Below are 7753 nucleotides of genomic sequence, written 5' to 3' on the forward strand. Positions count from 1 at the left end.
TGTGACCTGTTTTTCCCTCCTTCATCCGTTATTTACACTGTAACCAATTTTTGTAATTTGAACAGTATTTTACTGTAATATCTACAGTAAGATACTGTAAAATGTATATACAGTTTTTTACTGTAAACTGCAAAGGATTATGGGAAAATATATGATCACTACTGTAATTCTCCACTACTGTAAATCCGTTTACAGTAGTGAACTTGCCCGCGAAAAATTGACCAATGGCAAGGGAGATTTTTTTTTCTCCTGTTGAGAGGAAGTGGCGGTAAAAAGGACAAAAGAGAAATGTTGCATCAATAACTCGACAAAAAGGTTAGTATATTATTTCTGTTTTATGAAAAACTGAACAATTTTAATTTGTTTTCACTTGTTAACAGCAAACTAACAATATTCATCGTGTTTTTCATGTCGGTAGCCTTTTTTTTCTGACTGACGGCCGGGGCGCCGCCATAACGGTGAAAACATGGACTGGTGAGTAAATTAAGGTGACCTATATTAGTCGAAATAAACTTTATTTAAACTGAGAAACACGTTTGTATATTCGGCTGCCCTTTAATGCAAGTTAGTTCGTCTGACGAGCCCTTACTCAAGCTTAACAGCAAACTGAGGTGAAATACTGAGGTAAAGTGCGTTAAGCAACACCACTGTTTCTGTGGAGATTTTAAACTGTATTTTCAAGCCCTTCTTTTGTTTGTTATTTTCAAGTTTCTGGTCTGGATGTCGTCTGTAACGTCGGAGCGCGGAGGTGTATTTTGGATCTTCTTCTGTGAATGACTGCCATAGTATCGACGATAATGAACTGGTAAGCTAATAATGTCAGTAAGCCGAAGTTGACAAACTTAACGTTAGTCACAGAGCAGCATAATATCTTTTAAACGCTGCCTCTTTATAGCTAGCAAGGTAATTCTCTTCAAATGATGTTTAAGTAAGAAATGTGTGTATGAATGTCGTATGTAACTTTATAGACGGTCCCTTCAGTGACAGACGTGACATAAACAGCGCGCTAACATGAAACACTGAGGTAAAACTGAACACCGCGGTTAACTGCATCTTTTGTGTTTTATTTTCAAGTTTGTGGTCTCGTGGTCATGTCGTCTGCATCGGAGGTGTATTAGAGTCTTTTCTGGTGATTGCCGTCGTCGCGGTGCAAACAACAGGTGAGCTTCCCCTTTCATCAATTTAACTAAGTTAATGTTAACGTTACTAAATTAGCCAAATTAGCCACAGGCTGCTGTTCTCCACTGACTTGCAGAACAGGTTAACTTTTTAAAGAGGGTAACGAGCTAGCAATATATTAATATAGCAAGTTTTGCTAATAAATATTATAAATGTTTATTTTATTAAAAATGTAAATTTTATTACTGTACAGTAGTTGTCTTTTCTGATCATAAACTATAGTAACACTAAAAGGGTGTTGTGACACTGTCTGTTACAGGAGATTTCTCCAAGCACTAACTGGATGCTGACCATCAAGGGCAGAATCATCATACAGCCAGCTGTCCATTTTACAGACATGCAGAATAAGGTAACCTAAAACATATTTTGTTTTACATTGCATTTACATTCATGCATTTTTCAGATGCTTTTATCCTAAGCAAGTTATTGTCACAAACGGGACGACCAAGAGTGAGGATCCAAATGCAAGGCTTTATTAAGCAGATCGTAGTCAGACAGACAGGGTCGAAAACACCAGCAAACATGAACAGCGAAGACAATCCAATAGCGTAATCCAATAAACAAGCGTGGGTCAAAATCCAAGTGGGCAGTCCAAATGAAACAATGAAATGAAAACAAGAAACTAGAAAACTAAGACTAAGACTGGGAAAACAAAAACAGAACTATGGCTAGGGAACAACAAGGAGACTAGGAAACCTGAGAGCAAAGGAAAACGCTTGGTAGAGTCCGCTGGAGCAAAACAATACTTCGCGATGTGTGTGTGTGATGAGCTGGCTTTTATGTCTGATAAACAGGAAGTAACCATAGAGGCAGCAGAGGGAGCAGCAACAGTCAGTGGGGGTAAGGGCTCCCTCTGCTGGCCTGGCGTGACATAGCCCCCCCCCAAGGAGCGGCTTCCAGACGCTCCAAAAAACAACAGGAGGAAACAGTCCAGGGGAGCGGTGGGGGGGCCAGGAGACTGAGGCAGAACAGGTTGGGCAAAGGCCCTCCAGAGCAGGGCAGGAGATTCAGGAGCCCTCCAGGGCAGGGCTGGAGGCAGAGCAGTCCTTTGAGGTGGAGCAAGAGTCTTAGGAGCCCTCCAGGGCGGAGCAGGAGGCTTAGCGACCCTCCGGGGCAGAGCAGGAAGCGTAGAAGCCCTCCAGGGCGGAGCCGAAGGCGGAGCAAGGGGTTTAGGAACCCTCCAGGGCGGAGCAGGAGGCGGAGCGGCCCTCCAGGGCAGAGCAGGAGGCGCAGGAGCCCTCCAGGGCGGAGCAGGAGGCGCAGGAACCCTCCAGGGCGGAGCAGGAGGCGCAGGAGCCCTCCAGGGCGGAGCAGGAGGCGCAGGAGCCCTCCAGGGCGAATCAGGAGGCGCAGGAGCCCTCCAGGGCGGAACAGGAGGCGCAGGAGCCCTCCAGGGCAGAACAGGAGGCGCAGGAGCCCTCCAGGGCGGAGCAGGAGGCGCAGGAGCCCTCCAGGGCGAATCAGGAGGCGCAGGAGCCCTCCAGGGCGGAACAGGAGGCGCAGGAGCCCTCCAGGGCAGAACAGGAGGCGCAGGGGCCCTCCAGGGTGGAACAGGAGGCGTAGAAGCCCTCCAGGGCGGAACAGGAGGCCGCATTATGGACTGGGACCTGGGGAGAACAGAGATAGAGGAGGCAGACAGAGCAAGGAGAGAAGTAGAGAGTTCATGGGAGAACGTGGCCTCCATAGCCGTGACCAGGCAGACGAGAACTTCAGGAACGACTTTCGTGGCAGTTCCTGGGCAGACAGAGACTTCTGGAACGGCCCCAGACGCCAAGACAGAGATGACAGGGAACCTAGGCGGTGCAGGCAGAGCAGGGAGTCTTGGCGGGGCAGACAGAGCAAGGGACCTTGGCGGAGCAGACAGAGCAAGGAACTTTGGCGGAGCAGGCAGGGCAGGGAATTTTGGCGGAGCAGACAGAGCAAGGGACCTTGGCGGAGCAGACAGAGCAAGGAGTCTTGGCGGAACAGGCAGAGCAAGGAACCTTGGCGGAGCAGGTAGAGCAAGGAGTCCTGGCGGAGCAGATATAGCAGGGAACCCTGGCGGTGCTGGCAGAGCAGGGAGCACTGGCGGTGCTGGCAGAGCAGGGAGCACAGGCGATGCGGGCAGAGCGTGAAGCCTTGGCTGAGCGGGCAGAGCGTGAAGCCTTGGCGGAGCGGGCAGAGCGTGAAGCCTTGGCGGAGCGGGCAGAGCGTGAAGCCTTGGCGGAGCGGGCAGAGCGTGAAGCCTTGGCGGAGCGGGCAGAGCGTGAAGCCTTGGCGGAGCGGGCAGAGCGTGAAGCCTTGGCGGAGCGGGCAGAGCGTGAAGCCTTGGCGGAGCGGGCAGAGCGTGAAGCCTTGGCGGAGCGGGCAGGGCGTGAAGCCTTGGCGGAGCGGGCAGAGCGTGAAGTTCCGCTATGTACGCCACCTCCGAAAGAGGTATAGGCGCAGCGGACATGCCTGTAGATGAGGTCTCCAGAACAAACTTGTGGGCAGACTCATGGGCCGAAGAGGCAACTGGGGCGCAGTGTGCAGCCCACACACTCAAAATGGCGATAGCCATAACAGGTAACACAGTTGGCAGAGGAATGCCCTCCGGGTCATTGGGCGTGGGGCTTGGGAGCGTTGGCTCTGTGTGACTTGGGAGCGTTGGTTCTGCATGGCTTGGCAGCGTTGGCTCTGCATGGCTTGGGAGCGTTGGCTCTGCATGGCTTGGGAGCGTTGGCTCTGCATGGCTTGGGAGCGTTGGCTCTGCATGGCTTGGGAGCGTTGGCTCTGCATGGCTTGGGAGCGTTGGCTCTGGATGCTCAGGGGAGATGTGACTTGGCAGTGAAGAAGTAGCTATGACCTGACTCGTCATGACAAGAGCAGCAGTGACTTGATTTGGCGTGAGAGGGACAGCTGTGGCTTGGCTTGGCTCGGAGGGAACAGCTGCTTGACTTGGCCTGACAGGAACAGCAGCTGTATCTTGACTTGTCCTGGCAGGGACAGTGACTGTGACGTGACTTGACTCGGCAGGGACAGCAGCTGTAACTTGACTTGACTTGGTAGGAACGGCAGCTGGTGCAGGTTCGAGAGAAGCAGATATGACGTTCACAGGCGATGGCTTGGTTGACGTGGCGTGAGCAGACGCTGGCTTGGTTGACGTGGCGCTAGCAGACGCTGGCTTGGCTGATGTGGCGCTAGCAGACGCTGGCTTGGCTGATGTGGGGTGAGCAGACGTTGGCTCGGCTGACAGTAAGGGACCAGCCGAACGAGCTGACAGCAGTGGTGGGTCCTCCAAGCTAGACATTAGTCTCTGATACGTCCTGGAAGGGTGAGAGTCTGACGCTGTAGCCACCCTGTTAATAACAGCCTCAGGTATGGCGGCCATTTTGTGTGCCAGCACGGGCGTGGCGGTCATCTTGGGTGCAGGCTCTGGCGTGGCGGCCCTCTTTGCAGCAGGCTCTGGCGTGGCGGCCATCTTTGCAGCAGGCTCTGGCGTGGCGGCCATCTTTGCAGCAGGCTCAGGCGTGGCGGCCATCTTAGCAGCAGGCTCTGGCGTGGCGACCATCTTAGCAGCAGGCTCTGGCGTGGCGGCCATCTTTGCAGCAGGCTCTGGCGTGGTGGCCATTCTGACCGGGAACTCAGGAACGGAAGCCATCTTATGAACGTGCTTTGGAACGGCGGCCATCTTGTGAGCAGGGTCTGGAAGAGCGGCCATTTTGCGAACAGGATCAGGAAGGGCGGCCATCTTGGGTGCAGTCTCAGGAAAGGCGGCCATCTTATGAGCTGACTCGGGAAGGACAGCCATCTTGGAAGCAGGCTTTGGGACGGCGGCCATCTTGTGAACTGGCTTGGGGGTGGCAGCCATCTTGTGAACAGGCTTGGGGATGGCGGCCATCTTGTGATCGGGCCTTGGGGTGGCAGCCATCTTGTGAGAGAAGTCAGACGTGGTAGATTTCTTGTGAGCTGGGTCCAATCGGGTGACCATCTTGAATGCGGACTCAGGAAGGATGGTCATTCCGAAAGCTGATTCGGGAAAGGCGGCCATTTTGTGAACAGGTTTAGGGAAGGTAGCCATCTTGTGAAGGGGCTCCTGAAAGGCAGACATCTTATGAACAGGCTTTGAACTAGCAGACATCTTGTGCTTTGGCTCTGGGCTAGTAGACATCTTGTGCTGTGGCTCGAAGCTAGCAGACGTCCTGTGCTGTGGCTCGAAGCTAGCAGACATCTTGTGCTGTGGCTCGAAGCTAGCAGACATCTTGTGCTGTGGCTTGAAGCTAGCAGACATCTTGTGCTGGGGCTCAACTAGAATACCCACAGTACATGGAGGGCCGCATAACGACAGTGCATAGTTCATATAATCCTTCAGTGAGCATAAGGATTTCCCCCCAGGCAACATTGATCTTGTTGGTTCATTCAGCCCCATACGGAATAAGTCCTTAAAGTATACCTCATCAAAAAATGATACTTTATGCAACAACTCACTGAAACGTTGAACATATTCCTTGATGGGGAGATCTCCTTGTCTGAGGAGCAGAAGTTGGTCGACTGGGTCCATGTTGTGATGCTGGTGGTGAGTAAAGCCGCTGGATCCGGGTGTGGCGAAGTATTCTGTCACAAACGGGACGACCAAGAGTGAGGATCCAAATGCAAGGCTTTATTAAGCAGATCGTAGTCAGACAGACAGGGTCGAAAACACCAGCAAACATGAACAGCGAAGACAATCCAATAGCGTAATCCAATAAACAAGCGTGGGTCAAAATCCAAGTGGGCAGTCCAAATGAAACAATGAAATGAAAACAAGAAACTAGAAAACTAAGACTAAGACTGGGAAAACAAAAACAGAACTATGGCTAGGGAACAACAAGGAGACTAGGAAACCTGAGAGCAAAGGAAAACGCTTGGTAGAGTCCGCTGGAGCAAAACAATACTTCGCGATGTGTGTGTGTGATGAGCTGGCTTTTATGTCTGATAAACAGGAAGTAACCATAGAGGCAGCAGAGGGAGCAGCAACAGTCAGTGGGGGTAAGGGCTCCCTCTGCTGGCCTGGCGTGACAGTTATATTGTATTTAAAGTACACATTTGTAAGGTATTTATTTCCTGGGAATGTTTTTTATTACCATCAAGATTGAGTTTGCATGCGCATTAAAATTATTTCTATTAAACCAGCATTTAAACAGCAAAATGCAGCTGCTTCAGGTATCTTTAACTTACTGTAACCTTTAAATTCATAATAGCAATCTTACTGTCTGTCAATTTAGATTATTGTTACTGTAAAGCAACAAATATAGGTTTTTAATCATAGTAGGCCTATTATATGCACAGACTTTGTAGGAAACACCTGTTTAGAATGTTTATATGAACAGATTGGTTAGCATTTAGCATGGTCTGTGGCAGACTTTACTAAGTGTCAGGGCAACAAAATTCAATAAACAAGAATGTAATATTAAGTGATTTAAATCAAGAAGAAAATATTGTCTTTTTGCTCCATTTAGTAAAAACGGTTCTTAACAAAGCCATGTTGTGCATCTCTGCACACAGCAGTGTTTCATTACTGAATGAATTTACCTTTTTTAAACACCTAGAATCAGTGACTTACTGACCCATTCATAAAATTCTTTATAAAAAATTTCAAGAAAAAGTTTCTTCAGTTTTTTTTCTTACTACTGCGTTCGTATGTAGTATATCATTTTTTTTTTAAATGCATACAGCACCAAGTTTGACAGTTGAGGCAAATTCTTTAAACACTGTTTTTCTTGTGCTTGCAGGTTTGTTCAGACAGTCAACCTTTGTGGCAGCAAATGCATTGACAGTCACAGATCAGATGGACTTCTGGAAAGAGGGTGCAAACAACAAACATCAGCCTGAATCCCATTCTGCCGTTTCTCATCAGAGAGCTTGTCAACTTTGACTCAAAACTACTAAAATTTAACACAACACAAACACATTTTTACTGTATGATTTTATTTTATTTACACTACCAGACAAAGCTTTTGAACAGTAAGATTTTAAATGTTTTTAAAGAAGGTCTCTTCTGCTCACTAAGCCTGCATTCATTTGATCCAAAGTACAGCAAACACAATACACTTTTGAACCATTTTTATTATTTAAAATAACTGTTTTCTTTTTGAATATATTTTAAAATGTAATTTATTGCTGTGATCAAACCTTAATTTTTAGCATCATTACTGCAGTCACATGATCCTTCAGAAATCATTCTAATAATTTGATTTTCTGCTCAAAAACTATTATTATGATGTTGCTGAAATTATTATAATGCTAAAATACATTTTTTTTTTCAGGTTTCTTTGATGAATAGAAAGTTCAGATAAACAGCATTTATCTGAAACAGAAATAGTTTGTAACATTATGAATGTCTTTATTATCACTTTTGATCAATTTAAATCATCCTTGCTAAATAATATCTTTCTATTCATCAAAGAATCCTGAAAAATCTAAAAATTAAATAATGTTTATCAGCATACTAGAATGATTTCTGAAGGATCATGTGATACTGAAGACGAGTAATGATGCTGAAAATTCAGCTTTGATCAAAGGAATAAATTAAATTTGGATCAAATTAATGCAGGCTTGGTAAGCAGAAGAGAATTCT

At 47.6% G+C, this 7753-nt stretch overlaps 1 long non-coding RNA gene across 2 annotated transcripts; it reads left to right on the forward strand.

The window, feature by feature from the left end:
- Positions 1-11: 11 nt before the first annotated feature.
- LOC141348407 (uncharacterized) lies at positions 12-6951 on the forward strand. 2 transcript variants are annotated; one of them, XR_012357490.1, is made up of 5 exons: positions 12-474; positions 709-805; positions 1075-1160; positions 1439-1528; positions 6909-6951. It is a non-coding gene; the product is annotated as an uncharacterized lncRNA (long non-coding RNA). The 2 variants fall into 2 exon arrangements; XR_012357489.1 differs by lacking the exon at positions 12-474 and having other exon boundaries at positions 502-805.
- Positions 6952-7753: the final 802 nt, after the last annotated feature.

This window comes from Garra rufa, chromosome 13, assembly GCF_049309525.1.
Source record: "Garra rufa chromosome 13, GarRuf1.0, whole genome shotgun sequence".
Taxonomy (NCBI): Eukaryota; Metazoa; Chordata; class Actinopteri; order Cypriniformes; family Cyprinidae; genus Garra; species Garra rufa.